Raw genomic sequence first — 16,974 nt, forward strand, 5'->3', positions numbered from 1 at the left:
TATTCTTTCTCTCCTTTTCTTTCCCACAACGGAACTAGTTGATGCGCGGGAGTGCTTTTAAGAAGTTCAAATATGGAAGTGTGGGGCTGTGACATAGCTGAGGGGGAGGTGCAGGGTGGCTGAATGGAGTTTAGGAACAGTATCTGATTTAATAGGGGAGAGAGAGAGAGAGAGTGTGTGTGTGTGTGTGTGTCCACATGTGGGTGAAGAGTAAAACAAAAAAAAAAATGGGAGAAAGTATGAATTATATAATTAGGAGCTGGCTTTGAAAAACCTGATCAGGCCCATAATAAAAACTGCCTCGTGCATCCTACATATACGCTGACTCTCTGGCTATAAACTCCCCAGCTCAGGTCCCGAATAGAGGCATTTCCACTTTAGAAATCCTTTCACTAGAGTTCATGCCCAATTCCTCTGTGGTTTCATTCCTATTGTAATTAATTTTTCCATTTGAGGATGCCCTTTCTTTCCTTCCATATCTTCCAAGAATGGCAAATAGATTCTTACGGATCCTTTCACGCATACTTAGTATCTAGTACATGTTTTAATCCTAAAGGAGTCAGGAAGTTTTTGACCTACTTTATGCTTCCTCTGGCTTTCACTTTTAATCAAGCTAATGAAAGTACAGTTCGGTCCATGGGCAATTTCTTTGACTCCAGTTAGACAAGAATGATCAATTTTGATTTTTCAGAGTTATCTCACATGTTCCCTGATTTCTAGTCTTACGTGGCATTTATAATTGCACTAAATTTGCACTTGTTCATTTTTAAAAAGCGTGTGTTTTAAATTAAGTAATTATCTGGCTAAAGTTCTTTGAAGTTGCAAATAATTCCTACTCATTGCTTTTCTTATACCTTTGTCTTTGTACAGAATTTTAGGGAAATAGGAGAAATCTGTAGTCTTTCCTGGACCATAAAGGTTAAACCATAGGAAGAAGAGTTTTTGGCAAAAGTCAGTTTGCTGTCTAAAATTAAGACTTAATGTATTAATTTGATAAATACTTGAGCACCAGATATGCTTAATCAATAGTAGTTTGTGAAACCAAATGAAATAGAGTTCCAGTTTTAGCCCTACCACTTCTTATCTGTGCAATCTTGAGCCAGTGACTTACACTCTTTCAGTCTGTTTGTCATGTGCAAACTAGAGATAATTATAGAGTCTCACAGGGTGATTGTCAGAATTAAGTGGGAAAATATCCATGTAGCTCTTAGCATGGTATTTGGGCAATGGCCTTGTGTTTGAAAAACAGTAGGTGCTTAATCCATGTTAGTTCTCTTTTCCTCTCTCAAGGAGTTTACAGTGTAGTGTGGGAGATACTGCCATTAAAGCTGGTAGTAGAAATAGTAATAGGAGTAGGCATTATGGCATCACTAGTGGCAGTGATGACAGTGTTGTAGCAGCAGGAATAACAAGCAGTGATGGCGGAAGTACTAGCATGGAGTGTTCACTTGATGCCAGCCTTTGTTAAGTCCTGTACCTTTATTATTAAGTCTTTGCAAGAATTCCAGGAAAAGGTATACTTTTCCCCTTTGACACAAAGACAAACCAATAGTGGTGTGTTGGGATGGCTCCTAGGATCCCACCAGCTCTCATCAGAGCTGATTGGCACATCTCTTTGCAGCTCCTTAAATTGAGTGTTGACATTAGGGCTCTTGACAGATGCTATGGGGAGAGTGAACAGGTGAACTTGTATTCTTCCTCAGGAGTAACTATAGCATGTTTCATATGTGACTCACCATGACATGGATCTGATGGTGATGATGCCTGCCAGACCCCTAAAAGCAGTGCGAGGTCAGGTCAGGAGAGGGGGCAATAATTTCTGTCGGGAAGGAAGAGTTTAAGGTAGCATATGAACTAAACCTTGAAAGATGGAAAGGAGGACCTTCCAAGTGAAAGCAAATGCAAGCCCTGTCAGGAGAAAAATACTTGAAATTGAGTGGAGAACGGGGCCCATTCAATAGAGTAGTGAGAGATGGGGCAGGAGAGACAGGCAGAAAACAGTAGCTAGGAGCTGTGAATGTTGCTAGGCCGAAGTATTTTGAATCTAGTTGTTCATAGTGAGCAATGAAAGGTTTTTGAGCATGCAAACGAGCCAGTCCAGTCACTGTTGAGTAACGTTGCTGGACTGTAGCGGAGAGCCAATGGGAGAGTCAGTGGAGAGTCCAGGGGAACCTGGAAGGAGAACTTTGACCAGGACTCCGGGGGTAAAAGAAGGATTGGTGAGGAGTCTGAACCCCTGAGGACACAAGTCTCCATCACTGGGAAACTGAATCGATGTGCAGGCACGTGGGTACGGGGGTTGGGAGGCTAATGAAACAATGACAGGAAGGTTTGTGCTTAGGTTATGGCTGGAATTGGGAGCAGGCATTCATTAGAGGCAAGGTAATAAATTTAGTTTCAGATTTAGGAATAAAAAATTCATCCTTCCATGCCTGATATTTAAAGAGGCAAGAACTTTCCTTCTTTTTTTAGTCCAAAACTTTAAAGCAGCTTTGGACATAAAGAATGTGAGCTGCATCCTCTCCCTGAGAGCGGTTCTGACTGCTTCCAGAGCACACACTGCATCCAGGCCCCCTGCTCCTGACCCAGGGCTGGACCTGCTCCAAGTGGCTTCCTACAGCCAACTTGGTGAAACTGATCTGGACCTTTTGACCTGTCACCTCCCAGATGTTCCCTTTACACAATACCCATTCTCACGTTGGAATCATGCGTATTTTAGCTTTCATTTTTCTAATGTGTAAGGATTGTATACATAGAGGACAACTGGATACTCTGTCCAAGGAAAAGAAAAACTCCTGGTAAAACAAAATAAAAATCAAACAAACAAAAACAAAAGAATACAAAAATCACAGTGATGTTTATTTATTTTTTCTGTTAAAGGAAAAAACTTCTAATATCTGTTTTCAAAAAAAAGCACCCCTCTTTTGGAAAATGATGCAGAATTTGGACTCAGGACATTTTGGCTTAAGACGACTTCTGGCTCTGCCCCTCGATGTGTGATGCTGGGTGTTTGCTTAACCTTGTTGAGGCTCAGATATCTTCTTCAAAGGGCTTAAAGGTTTAACGGTTTAAAGTGTTGTCAAAGATTATCATGACCTAATACTATACATCAAATTCTGTTTTATTTTTTTACTTTCTCTGTATTCCCCTTCTCATCTCTCTTCTCAGAGTACCTCTTGCATTTTCTGTTGGCTCTTAATTATTCGATATTGTAATTATTTACCTCTCTTTTCCCCATATTATAAGCTCCTTGAAGATACAGATAGTGTCTTTTATCCCTATCAACTGGATACTTAGCACAGTATTTGACACATCCCAGGTGTTTAGTAAATAGAGTGCCAATGTGTTTTTAAGCTGTAAAAACGTATTTAACAGTTTGATATTATTATTCTTTCTGCCCTCATTCTTTTAATTTTGTTTAATATTTTCTCATACTTAATATCTGTTCTTACCACTAATGTATTAAGAGGCATGTATAATTAGACAGTATAAAGGCAAAAAATTTCAGAAAAGAATAGATTTTTACACATGATAGTTTTGTTCTTGGACAGCAAATAAAATAAACCCTGATACCCTGATAGGTCACAAGTGCTCTAGACTTTGGCATCATTTGTTGTTAATATGAAGCTAAGGAATCCTTTGTAGAGATGCTAAGAAACCTTATGAGAGAATTGGGGTTTGTAAAATGACAGTGGTCTAGAATTCTGGGACATTTTTTAGTTGTCTAGTTAAAGGGATATGGCCACAAAGTTATCTCTGATGGTTTAGCTTTTTTATCTCTTTAATTCAGGGGGAAAGGGGCTGATATGAGAAGATTTCTATAATTCTTTTCAAGGTCAACAATGCTTTGACAGCCCCCTCCTTCTTGAACCTAGATCCTATCAGTCCAGTCTTCACCATATGACCATATTTACATTTCCTTTTAAAATGTTTTTATTCTATTGAGGGCAGCGCGGGTGGCTCAGCGGTTTAGTGTTGCCTTCAGTCCAGGGCCTGATCCTGGAGACTTGGGATTGAGTCCTACGTCAGGCTCCCTGCATGGAGCCTGCTTTCCCTCTGCCTGTGTCTCTGCCTCTCTCTCTCTCTCTCTGTGTCTCTCATGAGTAAATAAAGAAAATCTTAAAAAAAAAACAAAAACAACAAAACCAAAACCAACAACAACAACAAAATAAAATGTTTTTGTTCTGTTGAGTTTGGCTGTGTATAGAAGTCTCTGATGAAAATTGCTCCACAGTTTTCTAGAACTCGGTATTACCATTGAGAAAGTTCATGTGTTTTAGCAAAATGATAGAGGAGACTGAGAAAAAGATATGGGATCCCAGAGAAAGGAGATCCAACGTAGAGGACCAGCAAGGAGAAGGCGTAGGATAACAGTTATGTACTAGGCCTAGACACAGAAACCAGGCTGGGTGGGGGTGGGAGTGGGGAGGGCCCCAGAAAAAAAATGAAGCTAGTATTAGTGGGTTTGGGAAATTCTTGCAGTATTTGTTAAAATTATTGATAAGCATGAGACAGATCTTTTGAACATTTGAAAAAATAATAGTGACACAGATATAAAGAAGAGGAGAAAAGAATAGGCAGTCGTTAATCCAGAAAAACAAAACTATTCTGGAAAACAAGAATTAGAATCTTGATGTACAACTTTGCTTATGATAGGAAATAACATTCATTCATAATAAGGTATGTGTTGACTATTCTTTTAGTGAAAGTTGAAATAGAACTGTGTTGAGAGGGTGAAGGAGTAGAGAATGGGTGGGGATATTTAGAGATAATTAAATCCTCAACTACTGTACTGGGAAGTCAAGTGCTAATATCTAAAATAGATATTTCATGGGGCGCCTAGGTGGCTCAGTTGGCTAAATGTCTGCCTTCAGCTCAGCTCATGATCCCAGGGGTTTGTGATCGAGCCCCACATGGGGCTCTCCACTCCGTGAGGAGTCTGCCTCTCCCTTTCACTCTTCCTCTGAGCTGTCTCTCAAATAAATAAATAAAATCTTTAAAAAATAGATTTTTGAGGAAATATCTGTGTAAGCGTATTACTTAGAAATATATGAGCAGGTACTTGAAGAAAGAACTTCTGGGGGTGCTTTTGGGTATTGGGTTTTGGGGGGGACAAGGCACTGCTTTTCCATTTATTATAAGCTTTCCAGTACTGTATTGTTTTTTTTTTAATTTATTTTTTATTGGTGTTCAATTTGCCAACATATAGAATAACACCCAGTTCTGGCACCTATATTTCTGATTGTGTTTTCATAGGATCAAGAAAGTGGAAATCCTTTAGTGCAGGATTTTTCAGAACTCTGGTCTTCTGAAGCTTTTTCAAGGTAAAATTGCTAGGCTCTGCCTTCGTCTTATTTCTCCTTTTCTTTATTACTGTATCCTCTTTACTAAGCTCCATCTTAATCTGTATTATATATGTGGCAAGGCAGATGTCTTCAGTAAGTTGGTTAACTGTGGTTGGAAAAGCTGTATCCTGTCCTTCACCATCCACCATCCACTTTCCACTTCATTGGAGAGTCAAATGGGACAAATCAAACTATGCAGGTTAGTAGAATATATTTTAAAAAATACTAAGAGAAGATATAGGTGAATATTGTTTTTATGATACTGGGTTGAAGAAGGCTTCCCAAAGTATCATGATAGGTAATGAAGGATAATGTTAGTAGATTGAACTAAATAATTACTAGACATTGCTATATTTTGAGTATAAAAATCAGCAACATGCATGAGAAAACAGTCTTCTAGAACTCTGTATTACCATTGAGAAAGTTCATGTGTTTTAGCAAAATGATAGAGGATAGATAGAGGTACTACCCTTACCATACTAAAGAGCCTTTATACTCATTATTAAAAATGATGATCAAATGACAGTAAGAGAAATCCATAAAAGAGGAAATAAAATGACCTATAATATATGATAAAATTTTACTTTTGCAATTAGCTGAAGAAAATTAGTTACTTCTATCCTATTAAATTGGAAAACATTATAAAACCTATGTTGAAAAAAAAATAAAAAATAAAAAAAAAACCTATGTTGCTGAGAATGTGGAGAACTAGACATTTTCATATGCTTCAGATAGAAGTGTAGACTGACAAAAGCTTTCTTGAAAGCAGTTTTGCAATATGTGTCATGTCTTGAAAATGAGTATTTAATTGGTCCCAAGGAAATAATTTTTTTTTTTTAAAGTTTTTTTTATTTTTTTTATTTTTTTTATTTATTTATGATAGTCACACAGAGAGAGAGAGAGAGGCAGAGACACAGGCAGAGGGAGAAGCAGGCTCCATGCACCGGGAGCCCGATGTGGGATTCGATCCCGGGTCTCCAGGATCGCGCCCTGGGCCAAAGGCAGGTGCCAAACCGCTGCGCCACCCAGGGATCCCAAGGAAATAATTTTGATAAAGATTTTATTTGAATTTAAATCTATTTGTATTTATTATGCTATTCTTATTATAGCAAAAGAAAGATTAATCCAGATTTCCAGTGATAGATGATTTTAAAAACTATGATATACCTATGTGAAGGAATATCATGCAGCTCTGTTTTTGAGGGAAGATCAACAATTGGTTTGAAAGCTGTTCTAAAAAAAAAGTTTTATCAGAAAATGGGAAATCTACCCCAGAAATACCTCAAAATGAATTAATACTGAGAGTCAAGTTATATTAGAATTAGCTGATCATAGGCTGGTTATTATCCATTATTTATAGACCTCAGTTACCTTTATAGAGTGTAATGGTAGAAGGCATTGTCTTTAAGTTTGAGATTCAATATTCTCTACTCCTCCTTGATACCACCATCTCATGGCTATCCCCACCAGACCACACCCAGCCATGCGCAGATAGCCATGCATATGTAACAAGAATGCTTATTTGATCTGCAATCTCTAGCATTATTTAATTATAACATAGTGATACAATCATGGGGCAGAGATTGGTTTGATATCCTCCTCTTTCTGGGCTATGTTTATTCCTTGATGGTTCTTCAGTAGTGTTCTGTAGCTCAGTAACAGAACCATGTTTCAAGCAAATGTGTGAGGTGGTCTTAATTTGAACTCTGAATGGACTCCCCCTGCTCCCCCAAAATCTAGTCCAGTTAGTTTCTAATAGAATCACTGAATATATACTTAAGCTTGTTGTTCTTCTTAGGGACATTTATCAAGATAACAAGGGGGATATATTAAAAAGAAGATTCCCAAATGGCTCAAGCAAAATACATTGGTCTAAAACTAGCCAAGTGGAGCCCTCATGGGTTCCAGTAGTGACCATTGGGTTCATGAAGAGTGAGAACTGTTTTCAGTATAGGATCTTCTAGTCATTTCGGGGTCATCAGAACCCAATTTAGTGTCAGCATCAAGATCACTGACTAGCTTCAGGCCTGGGTCAAGAGGCACAAATCATAGGAATATGTAGCCTCATACAATGAGGTGTAAGAGGGATCTTGTCTACCAGTCCTCCATTAAAGACCTTGTACTCGATCATTTTGGCACTAATTCCTGTTTTCTGGCTATGCTATGAAACAATCACCTCAAAATGTAGTAGCTTGAAACAGCAATTATTTTACTAATTTTTGTGTTTTCAATGGGTCAGGACTTTGGATGTGTTTTGGCTAGATGATTCTGGCATGGGGTTTCTCAGGCATTTGCAGTCAAATGGTGGCTGGACTGGGACAGCAGGAGTCTGGTGTCACTGGAGTCTGCTGGGCCATCTCTTGTCTCTTCACATAGTCTCATTTAGTATGTTCACATGCGATTTCCATCCACATGGACTAATTTGGGCTTCCTCGTAGTGTGGGGGCTTCCATGAAAGCATTTGGGCTATGTATGTGGTCAGGGCTCCCAGGTGGGTACATTCTCAAAGCATATAATGCATTAGCTTTAATGACCCAACCTTAGAATCCTCTCAAGCTTCACGTCTGCTATATTCTGTTGGTTATGAGCCACTTCCCAGTCCACACACTTAAAAGGGAATTAGGCTCCACCTCTTGAAGGGGAGTGGCAAGGCCCCAGGAGAGCCTATGGGATGGGACATTATTGTGACCATGTGTAGAAAATACACTTACTTGCACTTGGCTCATCAGTCAAGCTATTCAGGGCCACTGAATTCAGTGTGGAAGAACTTTTGCATTTTCAGATGAGCAAAGGCAAGTTTTTGTATTTGGAAAGGGATTTAGGGGGTGGGGGAATAGTCATTCTTTGATTAAAAAAAAAACATATATAGAGAGCAAGTTCTGTTTGAATGGCCTAATTTCCATATCTGTTGTGGTAGAGATGGGTGTATGTAAAGGTTGGGTGTGTCTATATAAGTGATACATGCACAACTTTTGCATAAGACTGCTCAGGCATAAAAAAATAAGAAAATATGGTTCTGACTATTACTGAGTGACTGGAGAATTGTTATCAATGGATCATTTTCAACTTTAGTACAATGACAAGTAGTAAAGTAAGTTCTGTATCAAGTGTTTAATATTCATAGTTTAAGGATATTAAAGTCATGATCACTAAGTATTGGGATTTTAGCAAAGTAGAACAGATTAAAGAGATGGTAGAAAAGGATGTGACTTGGCTATAGACATGTGGCTCTTTGAAGAAGTATTAAAATATAAGCAGAGCAATAATGAATAAAATAAAATTTAGTAATATCTGGAAATAAGAACTCATTGAAGAAATACAAGACTGGTGGGTCATAGTGGATATCATTTCCTCCTAGTTTGACTTCTAAGTGTTTTCTCTTTGGGTCTCTTGCTCTGCTTATGCTAGCCATGGAACAGGTGGCATTTCCAGCCATCAAAGTAGGAACCCAGAAATTAATGTAAGATTCCTTCTGTCTCTAGCTGCCCCAGTAACTTCTATACCTTCACCACTATAGCTACCTCCTCCGTGATGTCTCCGTTCTAATCTGTTCTATCAGCCAGAGAGATCTTTTTTTTTTTTTTTTTTTTTTTTTTTTTTTTTTTTTTTTTAAATTTTTTTTAATTTTATTTATTTATGATAGTCACATAGAGAGAGAGAGAGAGGCAGAGACATAGGCAGAGGGAGAAGCAGGCTCCATGCACCGGGAGCCTGACGTGGGATTCGATCCGGGGTCTCCAGGATCGCACCCTGGGCCAAAGGCAGGCGCCAAACCGCTGCGCCACCCAGGGATCCCAGCCAGAGAGATCTTAACCAGTCACTCACCTGCTAAAAGGTCTCTAATGGCTCCTCCTTTCTTAACTGATAAAACTGAACTCCTTGACAAGGTACTCAAGGACCTACATGATCTGCCTACCATTCTAGCCTCATTTCCCTTCTCTCATATTTTTTCGTTCATTAAAATAAACTACAGACCCTGTATTTTAACACCTTCATGCTTTTATTCAAACAGATGCTTTTTCCAGGCCCTTTACTTGGCAACCTCTCTTCCAGGAAGCATCTGTTAATTACGAGACCTGTCTTCTGTGCCCCCATGCCACTCTGTCCATTATGCCCGATCAGCCCACATGGTCTGCTTTCCCCACTAGCCTGTGAGTTCTCTGAGGGCAATGACTGTCACCCTTGTGTCTTCAGGATTAGCACAGTGTCAGCACCAAGCAGGAATTTAATAAAAATTGGAATAGAATGAAATTAAACAAAAAGTGAACAATGATTTAGCAGTATAACATTCTCATTTCAGTGCAAATCATGGCACTGAATATGGCAATGTTAACAGAGTAGGATCCTGAGGATCTGCCAGGTGAGACTGGGTTCCTCACCAGAGCTTTCTCCATGTCTGAGAGCTGCAACCCAAAGGAGGCTGCGAAGTGAGTGTAGAAGCTTGGATCAGGTTCAGAGGAGTCCTCAAGGCTTTAAAGATGAAACCTAACAGTGTCCAAGGAAAAGAAATTAAAAAAAATATTTTTTTTATTTTTAAGTAATCTCTACACCCAACATGGGGATTGAACTCCTAACCCTGAGTCCATCCCAGAGTCGCATGCTCTGCCAACTGAGCCAGCCAGGCACCCCAGGAAAGGAGGCTGGGGAGGAGAAAGGCTTAGGGGAGAAAAAGTCAAGGTGTAGCTCAATAATGGCATCCAAATTTTAAACATTCATTTTCACTGAAGATAGGCATCTCCTCGGAATCAGGAGCAGGGACCATGTCCTTAATCAGTAGAGGAAGAGATTTAAACAAAGATTTCCTGAACAGTGATGCTAATAAACTGGGACAGGTTGCTTATGGAAATTGAGCAATCTGCCCTTTTTTGGTCAGGGAGAGAGGACGGGCAGGAGACTGCAGAGGGGGATGCTTCCACAGACTCAAGTAGGTCTTCCAAAGGTGGAAATGGAATCCAAGGGCCATAAGGCCTTTTGCAAATTCCATAAATCAGTGATATTTTCAAATGCTGACTTTACATCATGGTAAGCATTTGCAGCATTTCACTCATTCTTGCCTAGAAGAAATGCTGAATTTATGAGCATACAATGCAAAGAACTAGCAGTCCTTCTCTCTAGTCAGTTGGTGATGATATTTGCTACTACCTATTTCTACTTTTACTTGCTGTAAAGGATCTGTTAAAGGAAAAAACTTTCTTTTGTTGTTAATGACTTGCGGATTGATCTCAGGTAACACTTGTGGCAAGATAGGATTGTTAGCTCTGCTGTCTGGAAAAATTGTGTGTCTCCATTGCTTTTATGTTGGCACTTTCCCCCCTTTCTGGTATTTAAATACTATATAGCAGTGCCACAAAGATGTTCAGATGTTACTAGTGGAAACTGCATTAGCAGTTAAAACTCCTGTATATTTCTTTTCTGTGTCAGTAAAGGAATTGGGTTTCTTTGGAATGGAAAATGCTCTTATGTATCTTTTGCAAAATTTATTATTTCTTTCTCTTATAATCCCTTTCATTTTTTCCCCTATGCAGTAAAAAATCATTAAAAGAAATGCGTATAAACTCTACAAGGTTTTGTTCTTATACCGTAAGGCTAAGAATAGTTTAACAGGAACCAATCCACATGCTTTAATCCATACGAGGGAAAAAGATTTTGTAAATGTTTCTCTTCAAAGTGCTAAAAGTAAATGAAGGTTAAAAGGGAAGAGTAGAAAGAAACCTTATTAATGGGAAATACATTCTGATAAATCAAACTGATTCCAATCTTAATAGTCAATTTAAATAATGGAATTGGTTAATAGTATCAAATTAGGATTAAAGAAGGGGATAAAAATCTATTTCCACAAGTTGTTGCAAAACAAGGCATTCACTGGCTGATGCCATATGATATCAGTCTGATTCTACTGTACACAATAAAGCATGTCCTACGATAAAATCCTTCTGGGAGATGTGTTTAATCAGATGCTTTTGATATTATTTGAATAAAAGCTACCGTGGACTCAGAAGAATCAAAGAAAAAATCTTTAGCTCCTGCAGTCAGTCTTCATCCACTATGGATGCTGGTGCTCTGCACATACCCTGTCCTAATCTACTCTCCTAAGCATGAGCTATCTGGTTGGGATTTCACATTTGTCTTCTCAGAAGCCACAAACAAGTTTGTTTGGCTTAATAACCATGTTCTACACTGATTATTCATTCCTAAGCTTCTCACAAATCAAGTCAAGATAAAGATTTTTATGTTGGCAGGAATTTTAATGGACACGGGTAAGTACAATTAACAGCCATCCAATAATAATTTAAAATTACTGTCTTAGCTAGCGTCTTTTGGCTTCCACAGAACTAAATCAACACTTTCACTTCCCAGCACAGTCTTTCTATGCCATTGACCAATTTTACCAGATTTTGTGAAGCTATGTCATGGAAACAACAGACGACATGTAAAGTTTTATAACTTACTTTTCTCCTTCTTCCAGGGAGTGCACTACTTTTGCATTTTCCTGAGCTTGCCACTTTAGTCATGGAGTTCACGTCAGCTCCCACTGTCTGTCAGAACAACTTAAAGTGGTCCTCCCTCTGCCATTCTGAAATTGGTCTTTAAATGATAATCAGCTCTAAAGGAGGCTGTTGGAGGTGGGGATTTAGTCCAGTAACGTGGAGGGGAGAAGGCTGCTCCTGGCTAAAGCCTTTTTACCTCCTCTGTCAGTGCCTTGGGGTCGGAAGGCGTCCCTGGGGGGAGTAAGGCCCAGCTAGCTACCAAGTTGCTGATGCAACCTAAAGCTACTTGGGAAGGGAAGGAGAACAAAAGGCATCACTTATGTTAGGTGATTAGCGGCAAATGATGTATGGGGGTGGGAGGGAGCCTGGCGTACACAGGGAAGGGGGGCTGGCAGTTGCCCTTGTCTAGAAGGGGGAAGGACAAAGAATGCTGTCCCTGAACATTTGAGGCCCTGGGGGATTTCTTAACAGAATCAAACAGCAGAGGACTATTAGCAGCCTTGTACAGTAAGAGCTAAAGTTCTTTGGACATGTTGGCCTCACAGGCAGCTGAAAATACCTAGTGGCAAATACCTATCAGCTACTTATGTATTTCAGAAACGAGAGATAATGGGAAGGCTAACAAATTGCACGTCTTTTCCACTACCATTGCTCAGTGTTTCCAGTAAGTACATGCAGTGTCTCAGCTGAGCTGCTCTTTCAAATTATTGTTAATTAAATAATACTCCCTAAGAAATCTGTCATTACTGGCAGCCAGGAATGGGTTTGTTTAGTTTGCCTGAGGCTATTAATGCTCTAACAAACGGGCTCTTAATTGCCAGAAGAGGTAATTTTGTTGGGGGTTGTAGCTCACTCTTCCCAACAATTTTATAGTATATTTTATTTTATATCTTAAACTTTTCCTTTTTGTTTCTCTGTCTGGAGTTGTGTAAGGCCAGAGGGATCTTTCTCTAATGATTCATCCATTGAATTAGCCATTCTCCGTAATGGAAAAAATGCATGTTATTGAATCTGTAATTTCCCCCCCCTATTTCCATTATGACTAAAGAGAAGCAACTAATAACGGATTTTAAAATTAACTTAATTTTCCCCTGCTCATTTCATTACTTATCCTTTGAAATAAGTGACTTTTGCTGGGAGAAATGATTTCTGGTATGTCACAGACGCAACTCTGACATTACTTCTTGTCATCTGTTTTCCTAGTAGACAGGGGTGTTGGATGGGCAGGACAATTATCATTAGATATAGTTGAAAGGGGGAAGGATGAGGGCATTCAGCTCCAGAGAGGAACATGTGCCATGGCCTAGAATTTAAAGTGACCTTATCGTCGAACATTTTCTTTCTGTTCATAAGCAGAGAATAAGGACAAATATTAAGAAAAAGTCACCTTTTTTTTTTCAGTATTATAAAAACCTCCATATGCCATTTCAAAAAGAAGTGCTATTTCAGCCTTTTCTTAAATGACCTCTTTTTCATCATAATATAATCTGTTTTTTTCACCTTTTGACCGGTACTTTGGTTTTCTAATAAAGCTACATACTTGTTTCAGAGGAATTACACTTTAGAATGCAGCTTGGTGGTATTTCATCCAACAGTTTCATTTGGTTGAATTAATGTGCAGAAGAGAGAGAGAGAGAGAGAGAGAGAGAATAGAAACGAGAGTCACATAATCCAACCTCCAAGTGTAACTTTCTTCAACTTCATATTTCAGTATCATTAGAGTAACCTTTATCTGTGATAAAAGCATAATTTAGCTGGATAGTACTAAAACACCTGCATCCACATTTTATCAGTGATTTACTGTCCTGTGGTCAAAATCGTTTCCTTTCTTCCTCTTCACCAAGTTCACGTTTTGTTGTCTGGTGTCACTTGATAATCTTTCATTCTCCTCCCCTCCCCCCACTGCAGGTTCTTGTCTCTCTCTTTTTCCCATTAAGATGTGAATGGGCAGGCATCTCAGCCAATATGTCTATATATGGCTGAATACACTTGGAGAAAAGCAGGGTCTCCTTTTGTCTGGACCCCGATGGCTGCGTGTCATTCCGCACCAACGGGCAGGGCCTCCCTCACAGTAGGAACTTTGCAATAATTGCCAGAACAAATTGAGCTCAGGCTTATCAGTTCCTTTCCTTTTTCAGTTGGAAAATGGAGGGAATGGGAGAACAAGGCCAGTTTTGACCAGTGACAATACACTGTAGAAATAGATTGGATACAGCTAGTGCCCAGTCGTGTTGCAGGCAACAGTCATGGGATATGTTGTGAGCAGGGATGATAAGATGTGACCCCCACAATCATCAAGCTAACTGAGTCTTGTTTCCCCTATACGCTCTGGGCATTCTGCTATGTATGATCTGCATATACAGCAGCAGGCAGGGGAATGAGTGAGCTTTATACACAGACAGTTGACAGATGTGAGCAAACATAGATGTGGCTGGTTGGTTGGTCCTGTGTTCTTTTTGCACACTGTGTAGACCATCAGAGGCAATATGCAGATTGTTTTACACTAGAGAGCAATGAGAAAAATAGTCTTCAGTAAGAAAATTGAATATATGGGAAAGAAATTCATTTAAAAGTCGATTATATATTTCTTCCCATATAAATTTTTTTTAAGATTTTAAAATGTTTTATTTATTCATGAGAGACACAGAAGCAGAGACATAGGCAGAGGGAGAAGCAGACTTCCAGCAGGGAGCCCAATGCGGGACTTGATCCTGGGTGTCTGGGGATCATGCCCTGAGCCAAAGGCAGATGCTCAACTGCTGAGCCACCCAGGCATCCCTCTCATACAAAATTTTTATCAGAATCTCTATGAACTATGTATGATAAGTGATATTGTCTCTGTATCTAGGTGCACTGATATCTGATATCATATATGATATTTGCAGTGTATCTAGTTCCTTCTCTGTGTTTAGTATATATTTATGTGTCTGTGTTTGTGACATGTTTTTATTCATTCATCAATTCCCCATATATGGTTGTAGCTGGAAACTATAATGTACATATGTAAATGCAAACATGAAATTGCAGAGGTGATTTCCATTTTACACACACTCATACTCCAAAGCTTGATTCTAAATTTACAAAGTGCCACGGGTTCCCTTCTGGAAATCTTTTCTGCCTTAACGAGAGACTACACTGGGCTTGCGGGTATCTTGTGCATCCACGGATGTGTATGGTGTCGTCACTACAGGTCAGTTGGGAAGCAGGGCTTTTGACAAACTGGGCAGCCAGCCTGGTTTAGCAGAACTGCTAACACAGCCAGGCCACCTGTCTGTGTGACAGCCCAGCCTATATTTTTAAAAATATTGCTATTTAAATAAACATTTGTGTGTGTGTATGTGTGTGTATGAGAGAGAGAGAGAGAGAGCAAGAGAGAGGGAGTGAGAGCCCCCATTCAATGGGGTTAAGCTTTGCTCAGCTGCTTCCAAAACAACTGGAAGTAGACAAGACAAGGGGCTACAGCCAACTGAATGGCTTTCCATCTGCCCTCTGCTTTGCTTGGAAATAACTAGCCAGACCAACGGTTTTTGCTTTGTTCGGCAAAACCGTTTTTTTTTTTTTTTTTTTCCTGGTCTGAAGCAGAGGCTGACATGAAACAAACATGGCATTTCCTTTTAAAAATTGGATTCTGAAATTGGCCTTATCCTTCCAGAAGCACAGTGCCATTGCAGTTTCTTCCCAGTTTTGTAAATGTCATAAACAGTTTGCATATAAAGCTCCAGATTTGGAGGCAGTTACCACATTACGTTTTTGTGATTTTTTTTTCAGGGAGGTGTTTGGTTTTTGGTGGTCATGAAGGGATACACTGTGATGCATGGAAGTGGTTTCCCTTGTACAGAGAGATGAAGAAAATGGGGTAACGAATGATAAAGAACATGTTTGCCAGCCTTTTATTAGCAGTTTTAAAGGAGACAAAAATGTGAAGTCATGCAAATGTGACTTCTTGAAGAACTTCATTAGCATCACCCAGAAGCTATAGTTTACAATAAATGGCCACCGGGGGCCCCCACAGGTCATGGCTCATGGCCAGCTCCTTGCAATTGAAGTGATGCTTACTGTAAGGCGAGTCCCCTGGACACGATGTATGAGGTGTGGATGACAGTACATTATCTAAGCCAATTGCGCTGTAGTGATTTGAAATCAGAAGACTTTTAATGGAGCAAGCAGGGGGAAAAGAAGCTACTGGAGGAAAGCAGTCCATTAAGGTCTCCTGGCAGAGACACCGCATACGCTTATCTTTAAAAGGAGAGGTAAGGAAAAGAACATTTTTAGAAGAGAGTCACCAGTATTCTTTACTACTGTGCTCTCCTCCTCCCCAAACACATACCCCCACCCACGTGCACACGCATGTGCATGCACATGCACCCCTACACACAAATGAAGCGATTGCCCTCACCCGTAAAACCTTTAGCATGTCTTGATGTCTTGAATCTTTAGAAGATGTAAGGAAAAAGAGCTGCTTTAGGGTGAAATAAGGATCGGAGAATCCTGCCTACCAAGACGGTCGTTTCCATCCTGCACACATGTGATGAAAAGGTGAGCTATGTAATTTTAACTCTGTTTTACTTTGAACTTCTGATGGAATCATGGCTGTTCTCACAGACACAATTACGGCCTATCAACTTAATAATGAGAGCGATCACTGAGGAGGGCTGTATGCTGTCTACATGATCGGATTCTCCAGAGGAGGCAACTGGATGTGACATGCAACCGGATCGCCTGGGTTCTAATCTCAGCTCCACCGTTTAATTTGGGCAAACACTAAACATCTATGTGTTTCTCTGTCCACGTGTACGAAATGGAGCTGATGGGCGTGGGGGGCACCTGGGTGACTCAGTGGTTGAGCATCTGCCTTTGGCTCAAGTCGTGATCCTGGGGTCCTGGGATCGAGTCCTGTATTGGGCTCCCCGCGGGGAGCCTGCTTCTCCCTCTGCCGGAGTCTCTGCCTCTCTCTGTGTGTTTCTCATGAATAAATAAATAAAATCTAAAAAAGAAATAAAAAGAAATGGAGCTGATGGTAGCTGGTTTGTGTATCTGCTGCCTAAGTCATTGAATGACCTTGGCACAGTGTCTTTAATAAATATTAGCTATTAGTACTACTGGGAGAAACACCACGGCCGTGGGAACAGGCAGATTGGTTT

At 39.8% G+C, this 16,974-nt stretch overlaps 1 long non-coding RNA gene across 1 annotated transcript; it reads left to right on the forward strand.

Moving 5' to 3' along the window:
• Window positions 1–5,237: 5,237 nt before the first annotated feature.
• Window positions 5,238–16,736, forward strand: LOC119870714. Its single transcript, XR_005353429.1, has 3 exons — window positions 5,238–5,324; window positions 5,430–5,544; window positions 15,602–16,736. It is a non-coding gene; the product is annotated as an uncharacterized LOC119870714 (long non-coding RNA).
• The last annotated feature ends 238 nt before the right edge of the window (window positions 16,737–16,974 follow it).

Source organism: Canis lupus, chromosome 1, assembly GCF_011100685.1.
Source record: "Canis lupus familiaris isolate Mischka breed German Shepherd chromosome 1, alternate assembly UU_Cfam_GSD_1.0, whole genome shotgun sequence".
In the NCBI taxonomy this organism is placed as follows: Eukaryota; Metazoa; Chordata; class Mammalia; order Carnivora; family Canidae; genus Canis; species Canis lupus.